The 14145-nt window shown below is 41.6% G+C and overlaps 1 long non-coding RNA gene across 1 annotated transcript; it reads left to right on the plus strand.

The window, feature by feature from the left end:
- Positions 1–9013: 9013 nt before the first annotated feature.
- LOC124663793 lies at positions 9014–12219 on the plus strand. Its single transcript, XR_006990418.1, has 5 exons — positions 9014–9895; positions 10052–10064; positions 10170–10289; positions 11027–11086; positions 11179–12219. It is a non-coding gene; the product is annotated as an uncharacterized LOC124663793 (long non-coding RNA).
- Positions 12220–14145: the final 1926 nt, after the last annotated feature.

Consider the following 14145-nt stretch of genomic DNA (forward strand, 5'->3'; position numbering starts at 1 on the left):
ATCAACCCACTCATTCACTATTCACCAACACCCAACTCAATGTGTTACCGACCCATTTCAATTCTTAGCTTCATTTTTTATATATATGAAATTTGGTCCTTTTTATTTTTTTAAAGAACAAGGGAACCAACTTATCAACCCTCCCATGCACTCTTCATCAACTGGTGACTCAATGTTTTACCAACACATCTCCTCTTTTGTTACCTCATTCTTTTTTTCTCTTTTGTGTAGAAGAAGGTGGTCCTTTTGTTTTCCTAAGGGAACAAGGGAAACAATAAATATCAACCCGCTAATTCATTATTCACCAACACCCAACTCAATGTGTTACCGACCCATTTCCACTCTTAGCTCCATGTTTTTTTATATATGAAATTTGGTCCTTTTTGTTTTTTAAGGGAACAAGGGAACCTACTTATCAACCCTCCCATGCACTCTTCTTCAACAGGTGACTCAATGTTTTACCAACCCATCTCCTCTTTTGTTACCTCCTTCTTTTTTTCTCTTTTTTGTAGAAGAAGGTGGTCCTTTTGTTTTCCTAAGGGAACAAGGGAAACAATAAATATCAACCCACTCATTCACTATTCACCAACACCCAACTCAATGTGTTACCGACCCATTTCAATTCTTAGCTCCATTTTTTATATATATGAAATTTGGTCCTTTTTGTTTTTTAAGGGAACAAGGGAACCTACTTATCAACCCTCCCATTCACTCTTCATCAACAGTTGACTCAATGTTTTACCAACCCATCTCCTCTTTTGTTACTTCCTTCTTTTTTTCTCTTTTGTGTAGAAGGAGGTGGTCCTTTTGTTTTCCTAAGGGAACAAGGGAAACAATAAATATCAACCCGCTAATTCATTATTCACCAACACCCAACTCAATCTGTTACCGACACATTTGCACTCTTAGCTCCATCTTTTTTTATATATGAAATTTGGTCTTTTTTGTTTTTTAAGGGAACAAGGGAACCTACTTATCAACCCTCCCATGCACTCTTCATCAACAGGTGACTCAATGTTTTACCAACACATCTACTCTTTTGTTACCTCATTCTTTTTTTCTCTTTTGTGTAGAACAAGGTGGTCCTTTTGTTTTCCTAAGGGAACAAGGAAAACAATAATTATCAACCCACACATTCACTATTCATCAACACATAAGTCCATGTGTTACCGACCCATTTCCATTCTTTAGCTCCATCTTTTTTTTATATATGAAATTTGTTCCTTTTTGTTTTTTAAGGGAACAAGGGAACCCACTTATCAACCCTCCCATGCACTCTTCATCAACAGGTGACTCAATGTTTTACCAACACATCTACTATTTTGTTACCTGATTCTTTTTTTCTTTTTTGTGTAGAAGAAGGTGGTCCTTTTGTTTTCCTAAGGGAACAAGGGAAACAATAACTATCAACCCACACATTCACTATTCATCAACACATAAGTCCATGTGTTACCGACCCATTTCCATTCTTTAGCTCCTTCTTTTTTTTATATATGAAATTTGTTCCTTTTTGTTTTTTTAAGGGAACAAGGGAACCTACTTATCAACCCTCCCATTCACTCTTCATCAACAGTTGACTCAATGTATTACCAACCCATCTCCTCTTTTGTTACTTCCTTCTTTTTTTCTCTTTTGTGTAGAAGGAGGTGGTCCTTTTGTTTTCCTAAGGGAACAAGGGAAACAATAATTATCAACCCACTAATTCACTATTCACCAACACCCAACTCAATGTGTTACCGACCCATTTCAATTCTTAGCTCCATTTTTTATATATATGAAATTTGGTCCTTTTTGTTTGTTAAGGGAACAAGGGAACCTACTTATCAACCCTCCCATGCACTCTTCATCAACAGGTGACTCAATGTTTTACCAACCCATCTCCTCTTTTGTTACCTCATTCTTTTTTTCTCTTTTGTGTAGAAGAAGGTGGTCCTTTCGTTTTCCTAAGGGAACAAGGGAAACAATAATTATCAACCCGCTAATTCATTATTCACCAACACCCAACTCAATGTGTTACCAACCCATTTCCACTCTTAGCTCCATCTTTTTTTATATGAAATTTGGTCCTTTTTGTTTTTTAAGGGAACAAGGGAACCTACTTATCAACCCTCCCATGCACTCTTCATCAACAGGAGACTCAATGTTTTACCAACCCATCTACTCTTTTGTTACCTCATTCTTTTTTTCTCTTTTGTGTAGAAGAAGGTGGTCCTTTTGTTTTCCTAAGGGAACAAGGGAAACAATAATTATCAACCCACACATTCACTATTCATCAACACATAAGTCCATGTGTTACCGACCCATTTCCATTCTTTAGCTCCATCTTTTTTTTATATATGAAATTTGTTCCTTTTTGTTTTTTAAGGGAACAAGGGAACCTACTTATCAACCCTCCAATGCACTCTTCATCAACAGTTGACTCAATGTGTTACCAACCCATCTCCTCTTTTGTTACCTCCTTCTTTTTTTTTCTTTTTTTGTAGAAGAAGGTGGTCCTTTTGTTTTCCTAAGGGAACAAGGGAAACAATAATTATCAACCCGCTAATTCATTATTCACCAACACCCAACTCAATGTGTTACCAACCCATTTCCACTCTTAGCTCCATCTTTTTTTATATGAAATTTGGTCCTTTTTGTTTTTTAAGGGAACAAGGGAACCTACTTATCAACCCTCCCATGCACTCTTCATCAACAGGCGACTCAATGTTTTACCAACCCATCTACTCTTTTGTTACCTCATTCTTTTTTTCTCTTTTGTGTAGAAGAAGGTGGTCTTTTTGTTTTCCTAAGGGAACAAGGGAAACAATAATTATCAACCCACACATTCACTATTCATCAACACATAAGTCCATGTGTTACTGACCCATTTCCATTCTTTAGCTCCATCTTTTTTTTATATATGAAATTTGTTCCTTTTTGTTTTTTTAGGGAACAAGGGAACCTACTTATCAACCCTCCCATGCACTCTTCATCAACAGTTGACTCAATGTGTTACCAACCCATCTCCTCTTTTGTTACCTCCTTCTTTTTTTTCTCCTTTTTTGTAGAAGAAGGTGGTCCTTTTGTTTTCCTAAGGGAACAAGGGAAACAATAATTATCAACCCGCTAATTCATTATTCACCAACACCCAACTCAATGTGTTACCAACCCATTTCCACTTTCAGCTCCATCTTTTTTATATGAAATTTGGTCCTTTTTGTTTTTAAGGGAACAAGGGAACCTACTTATCAACCTTCCCATGCACTCTTCATCAACAGGTGACTCAATGTTTTACCAACCCATCTACTCTTTTGTTACCTCATTCTTTTTTTCTCTTTTGTGTAGAAGAAGGTGGTCCTTTTGTTTTCCTAAGGGAACAAGGGAAACAATAATTATCAACCCACACATTCACTATTCATCAACACATAAGTCCATGTGTTACCGACCCATTTCCATTCTTTAGTTCCATCTTTTTTTTATATATGAAATTTGTTCCTTTTTGTTTTTTAAGGGAACAAGGGAACCTACTTATCAACCCTCCCATGCACTCTTCATCAACAGTTGACTCAATGTGTTACCAACCCATCTCCTCTTTTGTTACCTCTTTTTTTTTCTCTTTTTATGTAGAAGAAGGTGGTCCTTTTGTTTTCCTAAGGGAACATGGGAAACAATAATTATCAACCCGCTAATTCATCATTCACCAACACCCAACTCAATGTGTTGCCAACCCATTTCCACTCTTACCTCCATCTTTTTTTATATGAAATTTGGTCCTTTTTGTTTTTTAAGGGAACAAGGGAACTTACTTATCAACCCTCTCATGCACTCTTCATCAACAGGTGACTCAATGTTTTATCAACCCATCTACTCTTTTGTTACCTCATTCTTTTTTTCTCTTTTGTGTAGAAGAAGGTGGTCCTTTTGTTTTCCTAAGGGAACAAGGGAAACAATAATTATCAACCCACACATTCACTATTCATCAACACATAAGTCCATGTGTTACCGACCCATTTCCATTCTTTAGCTTCATCTTTTTTTTATATATGAAATTTGTTCCTTTTTGTTTTTTAAAGGAACAAGGGACCTACTTATCAACCCTCCCATGCACTCTTCACCAACAGTTGACTCAATGTGTTACCAAACCACGCATTCATTATTCATCAACACCTAAGTCCATGTGTTACCAAACCTCCCATTCAGTCTTCATCAACATGTATCTGGAAGGTTAACCAACACCTACGTTCTGATGTTACCAAGAAGGGAATTGCGGAAGAATGGAATTGTTATTATATTACATGTTGCAAGTCGTAGTTCATTTCATTTGCAAGTGGACTATGCTGCTCCCCTCCCTTTTTTTTAACCCTAAAATTTCACTAGCCCAAAAAGGGAATAAGGAGAATTACTTCGTGAACGAGTAAAGGGAATTGCGCACGTACAGGAAGCAAAATAATGTACGACTCTGAAACTTGTATCGCGCACGAAAAGGAAATTATGCAGCTGCAATAGAAAGCAAATCACATACGGCACGTAACCTATGTGGTCCACAACTTCCCGCACGTTTATTTCCACGAAAGGGAAACACGGTTATTTCCCGAATTGGGTTGTCGGAAACCGATCGCGCAATAAGATCCTGGCGCGCGAGCGCCAGCTAGGGCCGCCCATTACATAGAGTCTTCGCGAGAGCAAAGATCAGTTCTCCAAGCCCACAACCAGGAGAGGGCAGCAAGCGTAAAGACTAAAGCCTGAAACCTTTAAAAAACAACCGCTAGGTCTTCAGGATCCTGAGAGTGAGCGAAGGCTCTCTGCGCCATATCCTCCCAAATAATGTGAGCCACAATGTCTGGCATCAACGACTCGTTGCGGAAAATCCTTCTATTCCGCTCTTTCCAGATGCCCCAAATGGTGTAGATGAAGGCATCTTTTTTCAAATAGCGCCTAGTACAATATTGTTTGCTAAACGGTCAGAGTAATAGGACTATGCGTTACAATTTATATTTGGTTTCGGAACAATAGGCTAATTGTACTATTGAAGATATTGTTGCAACCTGTGGAAAAAATGACTCATTACATGTCAGCATATGGTTGAATTCAACTATGAAACCTGTGGAAAGCCTATTTCGAGGAGGAAACCTCAATTTCTTAATAGAAAATACTACTACTCTATCCCAAAGCTTGGATAATGTAAATTATTATGCTCTTGAATAATGAATGATGTTATTTTGATAAATTTACAAACTCGTATTGTTATGTTTTCAGGTAATTTTCTGTTTGACACGAAGTGCACTATGCCTTTTTTATAATAAAAAATCACGGTAATATGCCTTTTTCTTTTATGAGATAGCGTTAGCCCTGAAATCATGTTGTTGCTTGTACTACGAGATACTGAAAGGGTAACTTTAAGATCACAATTCACGCATCCGCAAGACGGCAGAACGGCAAATTATTCATGTGTGTTAGAAATGCCATCGTTTACAGTAGTTCTGATATGGTAGGGGAGTGATTTAAGGAAGAGAGAAAAAATGTGTTGCGAAACCCTATAAAAAAATTAACAAATAGTGAGTGAGCTCATTAAATATGTCAAGAAACTATCAAATATCGAGTGAAAACACTGATTATTGTTTTAAAAAAACTGAGGCAAAAGATTTGCTTCAATTTATTAATTAAGAAAAAAGCGCTCAGTTAATTAACAAAAACCGTGTAAGAAACCATTACAACAACACCACATGTGCACTAAACCCAAAGTCCGTATCTCCTCGATCGCCTAGGTGAAACAAACAACTCTCCCAACCTGCATGGCCCCAAACTCTCAACAAGATCACCGCACACAATGGAAACCCACTAGAAACGCAAGAGCAAAGATCCGGACACGACAACCCTACAAGATGAGATCATCCATCAAGCGTTTGCGGATGACTTCCTTGTGGTTCCACTCTTTTTTACTTTTGCCCTTCAGGCCTTCTTAGTTTTGTCACCCGTATCATTTTCTGATAGAAGATGCCCAATCTCTTTGCTAGATCTAGACCCAATCGAGTCCACCTCCAAATGCCCGATCGATAAGGGACGAACTGACTTCCCCCACAACTCCTGCAACTTAGGCATGATTAGCATCACCGGAGCTATGACCTCACTCTCAGATGCTGCCGACACATGGGGCTGCGGCAGGGGGCAGGGAGTAATCTTATTTTCATGCCGAGAAAAGGTTCAAATAAGAAAAAACTGTCAAAGCGTGAACAGATAGAGCCTGCAGAAGTTCCATATACAGGTGGCGGTCGGGTTTTCGAACGGAAAGGTTGGAGGCCCCCTCCTTAGCTCTCACCCTCCTACAGTACCCTTGAGGGTAACCCGCCGTTGACCGGGCCGCCGAGCGCCGCTCCGCCGGAATAGCCGGCCGGAGTCGGTCTTGGATAGGCGCCGGAGTAGTCTTAGGGTAGATCCAGTAGTTTCTTTGTAGTTTTAGGCTCTATGCCGCATTTTGGGCGTATGCCCTGTAGTGGAGGTGGTGGCCTGGATCGCCGCCAGATCCATGGCCTGGTAGGGCTGCTGCTGCTGTTTCTTGGGCTCCGATGGGCGGAGCAGAGTGGGAGGAGGAGCGGAGCCACCTCCTCAATAAAGATGGCAAAGGATCTCTGCTGGTGAGTTCGAGGCCAAGAAAAGTGTGTTCTCCCGGCCGGCTGTGGTGGCGAGGAGGAGATCAGAGGATTCTTGGTGAGCCCGGTTGTTTCCCTTCTCCTGGCCGGCCATGGAGGCGAGCGGGAGTTGGGCTGCTGCTGGGGGATCGTCGCGCCGGCGAGATCAAGGTTAGTCCGGGTATGCAGTCAAATGGAGATGACCTGCATCTTTTCTCCATCTCTGTCTAGCCATGGAGGTGTTGACAGAGGAGGAGATGGTGTGGTGATCTCTGGACGGTGCATACTCATGCCCGCGGGGTGCTATCATCTGGAAGCTCTTGTGGATCCTGGCATGCTGGAACGCTGCCTTGATGCCTGGCGAGTTATTCAATGGGGGACCTTTGCTGGCTCCACTGCCTCGCCCCCTCTTTCGATGGCCGAAGGGAGGCCCTTGACCAGGAGCTCTACCTCCTCTGGAGGCCCTCTGCTACACAGTGCTGGAGCTCGCCGTTGCTACGCCACCAAGTGGTCCATCCCCGGTGGTGTGGTCGCGGCCGGCGCTGGTAGTCCTTCGTCGGATTGGAGAGCGCCGCGAGCTACTTTCTCTCTGACCTCGGCGTCCTACGCCTTGAGGTCGCCGGCGACCGGTGGAGAAGGAGACCAAGCACCTGATTGTTTTTTTCCACTTCTTGCTAGGGTCCTTTCTGCAAAGTTCAATGCCTTTTCTTCAAATTTCAGGTTTTCTAGGGCTAGAGATGCAAAAGGGCATTGTTGTAAATCTTGTACCCACCGATATTAATGAATGCTTCCAGGCCCTTCGGGCCTTCTTGTTCAAAAAAAAAAGTTCCATATACACAAGGGAATAACCGAAACAGTACGTAGTATCACCAATATTCTCATGCTGCATCAACCAAACTCTCGTAAGCTACCGGTTCTCACTCTCATAATTACTATATTAAACCTTAACAGATCCGATTTTTCTCAGATTTTTGGTTAATTTTGTTGCTTAGGCCGTTTGTTGACACGTGTGATTTAGTGCATCCAGTTGATTTCGTGTACACATATGGGGACGTCCTGCTTTTCCTTTTGGGTTTGCCTGTCTCCTTCGCGATTTATTTTCTTCGATCCGTGTGTGCCTAAACTTTTTCATGCTGGTATTGTGGGTCCGCACTATCTCTGACCAGACCCATATGTTCCTACCGCTGTTACGTTGTGGGGCCACGCCATTTCCGCTGCGTGTCCTCTTCCCAGGTATTGTTCTTAACCCCTGTTCCTCCGTCCTCCGTCCGCCTCTTTCCTTTCTCTGAATTTCTCCTCTTCTTCTCCGCTTGGATTTTTCTGGGATGGTCCGTCCGCCGTGTCGTCCACTGGTTTGGCCTGCCAATGGAGGGCCTGCTCATCCTTCTTCTGCCTCTGTTCGTGCTCATGGAGGGGCGGTCCATGGGGGCTGCCCGCTGTTCCTGGCCGCCGCGGTGGTCGGCCGGCTGGTCGCGGCCGACATGCCCCTCGGTTGCCACCGCGTACAGGCCGCCGTGCTACGTGCCAGCGCCAGCCTTCGTCTTCTTCTGCATCTGCTGCGCATCTGGTCTATTGAGTACACCGGCATCCATCTTCTCCTTTGGGTGACTCGCCGGCATCACCGGCAAAACCATAAGCTCTCCCCAGTACGAGCTTCCCATGGTCTGCGGCCTCCTCTCTCTATCTCTGATCTAGATCCTGGAGAGGGAGCAGAGGAGGTTGTTGGAAATCAAATTCTACAGATTGGTTAGACCATGAGGAAACCAGCCCCGCCCTTGGCCATGGAGTGCTTCACGGCGCTGACCCGACTATGGAGCTCGATGAGGCCAACATCATATGGGGAGCGGGAGAAGCTATGGCGTCCTCGCGTCGACGCCCACCTCCAAGGCCTCTAAGCCGCGCGCCACCAGAGACCGCCGGTGACGGTGGTGTTGGCCTCGATGCCCATGAAATCTCAGAAGGTCCAAAATCAGCCGCGGAGTACGGTGAGTAGCGCCGGTCCGGGGCGCTGGCCGTACACCACCACGGCGACGCGTACGGCTTACCTGGTGTGCGGCGACGGCGGGTGGGTGCTGCCGCAGTTCTTCTCCATGTGCGAGGGTGCGGTGCACAACTGCACACGCTCAAGGGCTGCAACCTCCCCTGTGTCTGCAACGCCATATTGTTGACGCTAGCTTGGTGAGCAGGGGAAAGTGGGTCAAGCAGCCTGGAGCCAGGCGCCGCCGCCGATGGTCTGGTCATGTCCCCTTGATCTACACCACGCCTAGGCTGGACATCGTACATGCGAATTTGGTGAGTTTTGTCTGAGCTCTAACTGGTAATTTATCAGCTTATGAAAATTTGTTTGGTAATTACTGATTGCAAATGTAGAGGCTGGTGTAGCTCCGCGTGGGCGGCGTGGTACACCGACGGCACGTCCCGGCTGATGCCGTGCTGGCTTGCCGGTCCTCTTTCCGGTCTGCTGCTTGAAGCCGCCACTGTTTCTCCACGTGCCCGGCGTGGTAGGGCACCAGGTCTCTCGAGCCCGTGCCAGTCGTCGGTCTTGCCTGCTGGTTTGCCTCCTTCGTTCTCGTGTTTAACATGTACAGTACCAGAATTACAATGTCTACTCTGAATTTCAAGGTTAGCTCACAGGGGCTGCAAGTATGTTCTCTCTTCAGTTTAAGGAACATGTGCGTTATTGTGATTCCAGTGACACTTACAAGATGTCAGTTAAGTAGTGCAATATTACTTCATTAGATTTCTGTGTTTCGATTTGTACATGTATGTATTCTCTTTACTGTATTTATATGAGCACGTTGAAAGCTACAGTCTTTCTCCTTTCGGCTCTCTGTTTTTTATCTGTCTAAAAGTAAAGCAAGGAAAATTAATCCCTCTTCCTCTTGATTTTGCCCTGTTAGAATTGACTGAAATGGAATTTTATAAGAAGCCCGTTGTATCCACGAAGCGGAATTGGCTTTCAACTCTTATATGCTTAATTATATAGTTAGGAGGTTACTGTCAACAGGTGACATTACCAGGGTTCATGCTTCTCCTTCTGTTCCTTCTACATACTCTGCTATGAGATTGCTAAACCACATATGCCATGTGGTAGGGTTCATGCTTCTCCTTACCTCTTGACAAAATTTTCCTCTACATGTGAATATAAACAACACCACAGGTTTCTCATATGAGTCTTTTATGGTGTTCACGGATGGCTGAAGCTTTTAGTAGCTATGGAATAGTGACTGTACATTCTCCAGTCTTCACTATGGATTGTTTCTCTTTACATGAAGTGTAGATTTTCCCAGGTAGGTATGTCGCCTTCTAACCTTTAGTTGCAGCTTGTGTGTGGCATGCACACGAGCAACTCTTGAGCCTAGATGGTCCTAGACTCATTATTTCACTGTGTGCTGCTTCATAGTGTGCATGCTCTGAGTTTGATAATTGATCTTCTTTTTCTCCAGGACTACAACAAAAGTGAGTGGAGTGTTGAGGAATGTTAATACAAGTAGTGCCCTTTCAGCATCTGTTAAAATGGTGGAAAGGGGTGTTCACTAGATGATCTAATCTTTTGTAATGCAGCTCTGGCCAACAAGCAATCCATGAGGATATATGAACTATCATCCACACAATCTAGATCGACATAGTAGGAAGATGAATCGGTGCCTTGAGAGCTACCTTAAGATGCAGGATGTGCACACGGTAGTCTTCTTTCTTTTCTGCCCAACCCCAATCATTACTTAAGAGTTTCTTTTGTTACAAGGTAGGTTAGATCTTCATTTATATTTCAGAATTTCTTGGGCGATGTAGTTGGTGACTAAAATATGCACAGTTGGTGCGCTATACTCATATAGTTCAATGTAAGCTAAATGGGTAAAGGAGTTTTATGTTGTGTGTCAGTGGGCTGACGGTTGCAACTACAGCAAAATTATTATTGCTACCATGTACTTTAGCCATCATTTTAAGTAGTTCTAATCGGAGATTATCTGATCTTTGGATTCATGTGTAGTAATACAAATATTTCAATGCAAGAAAATATGACCAATCTAGCATCAGTGATTAGTCTCAATAACAGTACACTGTTCTAGCGGGCTAATTAAAATGCTGACAAATGGAATGAGGCCTAAGTATTATTTGAAGGCGACGTTGACATACTGAGTAAACGATTCAGTGTTTAGATTCTAATCTTATAGGTCTTCTTGAGTAATTAAGTTGCCACAAAGAGTCACAATTTACTCAACACACGCTGCTACAATATTTACATGATGTATTGGATGGTGTGTTCCTTCTGAACTAATTTCTATTTCGGTTAATATGATACATGTCACTTACATAATTACGACATGTGCATATGGGTATAACTGATTTATTTTCATGTAAGATATTTAATAGTTCATGTTTTATTAATTAATGTCTGTTTCCTTTGCTTTGTTTTGCAGTGTTTGTTTTCCACCATAATTATGTGAGTTGATTGCTCGGCATTATACGAATTGGTTCATGTATATACTCATCTTTCTCTTCTTATATATTCCACTTACATGCTATATCTGCTTCGTTCATTAACTTAATTCCTCATTCTTTTGTTTTCCAGGGTTTGTCCTCTTTGGAAAATACCAAACTTTCTCCTCACTATACTACTGTATGCCGTGCCAGGTGTTGAAATTTCTGGGTACACTATTGTTTAGGATAACTTTCTGCTTATATTCTGATGCTTTACCTATAACCAACTGTTTCTACTCGAAGTCCTTTGTGGTTGATGAGATTCTAGATGATGTGCTTTCTGATTAGGTGTTACTGAGGTGAGTTTGTATGAATTTCTTAATGCAAATTTTTTCAGTCCAAGAAGCATTAAAATCTTGCTTCCGTCCCAAGGGAACATGATGAAAGGATTTGTGCCAACTAATCGTATAGATTAATTAAAGGCACGGGTAAAAGAAGGTTCAGTTTACACCTTAGAAAATTCATCATTGTTGATGTGCGGAATAAATACAGAGTAGCAGATCATCCTTACAGAATCAAAATTACTCAGTGCTCAAAGGTTCAGGAAATCACTCCACAACCTGATAACCTTCCTCTATTTTCATATAATGCAACTCGATTGAGGTCCTGCAGATACGTGCAGTCGACAATAGTCCTGTCAGGTATTCACTTCACTGCACATGTGATCGAGTGCTTATATTATTTATGCTACTCAGTTATCTATTATTGTTTCTTCTTATTTTTCTACTCTGTATTTATTTCTGCTCTGTTAGGTATTCACTTCAGTGCACATGCTAGATTAAATTACACACTACCATTGCGGCACACTGATCTTACTCTGTTATTTCCCCCAGCAAGCAGTAAGATACCATCTGCATCATCAGACCAACCTGTTCCAACTACCCGAGACAGAGATGAAGCACTGTCGATGTCGTTTTTCGTTGTTATTTTCTTTCAGCTTTCTACTAGAAGCATTAACTTCCCTGCTCATTTTTCCGTTGGAGTTCCTCGCAGCAATAGGCTTAGGATAGCAGATACAGATACTGAAGTGCACATGCTGCTGGTCATCCTCGCTGAGCTCTGTTAAAATTCTTTTTCAGTGCAACTGTTACTTATTAAGTTTCTCATGCCGCTAAATTTGAAATGACTGATTCCGAAGTGCAAGCACTATCTGTGGTTTCAGCTGAAGTATATTGTAACTACATGTTTTATGTTTGTAAATGTTGTTGAAATGTTGAAATTCATTATTCCAGTTTGGACATGACACTTTGTTTTAGTTAAGTAGTTTTTGTTACTGAATTTATTGTTAATTCAGTGAGCTAGGCGGATCACAAACCAGTTTCAGAACATTCAAATTACTTTGTCCTGCTTCCTGCTGGCTTTACTTCTTTTGATCCCTTACTTTTTTGTTTCCTGGAATACTATGGTATAAGTTAATATGCACACACGATAATTTAGTTATAAACAACTGCATATTAAGCTAGGGAAAAAAGCTTAGGTAAATTTATAGAATTGTTAGAGCAATTATCAAACCCTATAGTTTCAGTTTCAGATTCGGAGTACTCTAGGAGTTCCCGCGCAGAAAAGATTCATTTTCAGTATATAGCCTCATAGTAGATACTTAAGAAACCCTGACATACCAAGGTCAATCCCCAATCTTCGAGGGGGTACTAGCTTGAAGCGGGCCGCACGAGCATATACGGCGACGGAGTAGAAACCATTATTATTATTATTACTCATCAACTTTGTATTTTACATAAATATGATGCTTTGTTTCAGGTTCCCTTGCACGTTCGACATAAAAGTAACGAAGATGTTAACTTATTTTATAGTTCATTAAAAGTAAAATTTGCCAATTCAATTGTGCTGGCTTCCATATGATATCATGTTACTCCACTATCACATCCTATCACATCACAGTCGTAATTTAACATGATGAAAAAAATGTTACTCATTCTTCAGCTCCTGGCTGGGCGCGGCGTGCCGCCGCGCCTATCCTTGCTAGTTTCTTCTAAAGGCAAGTTTTTGAGCCGCTCGATGGCCAGTATGAGGCTCTGGAATTTGAGCGCCTGCGTGCGTTTTGACTTGCTCCATTGTCTGAAGAAAAATGTGTGCATTTTGTTTCAATCGTTGGCTGGTATAAAATAAATCTTCTGTGTTCACATTTGAATGGTTAGGTTGTTGACTTAGGCTAGTGCTGCTTACAATACAGGCCAATTGATCTCCGCTAAAAATTTGGACAATGATGATTGATATGCACGAGGATCCTACATGTCTAACACTATTAGAATATCTATTCTCTATAGTAACGCACTGGCATTCAACTAGTAAAAAAGAAAAACTCGACTATAGACGTGTCTATGTGTTCAAGGGCCAGAGCGATAGGTTTCCAATTTACCATCTCACATGTACTCCCTCCGTCGTTACAAGTCAAACTTTTTTATTTTGATTAATTGTATAGAAAAATATAGCGTCATTTATGACATAAAATTAGTACCATTGAATCAGTCGTAAAATGTAGCTTCATAATATATCAATTTAACGCCATATATGTTGCAACTCTTTTTTATAGAATTTTCAAATTATAAAAATTAGCTTAAGATAAATGCTAGAAATGTACTTATTTTTGGATAGAGAGGGAGCATATATTTGTTCCACGCTCCTCTCCTTGCAGTCCCTCAAGACAAAGTTTTTTTCTAAAGCCAAGCTAAAATTTTACCAAATTTAATGGAAAGCCATTGAGAATTATAATATACATAATATGAACATATATTTAACGATATATTTTGTAAGCTTAATTTAACACTGTTCATGGTAAACAGTTTCCTAAAAATATGGTTAAATTTTACATAGTTTGGCTTTTGACAAAATTTACACGTCTTATTTACTGAAAAAAGTGAGTAATGGCGGTATTTCACGACAATGTTCATCATAGGATGGGAAGTTGCAAGCGACCTAAATCGTCTGAATGGATCGGCCCGCGGACAGATAATGGGTTGCGGTCCGTTTAAGTCACAGGGTGCAACCAGCGGCCCGATGCATATTGACCTTTCCCATCGGCTGTTAAGGATTGACGCTC

Source organism: Lolium rigidum, chromosome 6 (genome assembly GCF_022539505.1).
Source record: "Lolium rigidum isolate FL_2022 chromosome 6, APGP_CSIRO_Lrig_0.1, whole genome shotgun sequence".
Taxonomy (NCBI): Eukaryota; Viridiplantae; Streptophyta; class Magnoliopsida; order Poales; family Poaceae; genus Lolium; species Lolium rigidum.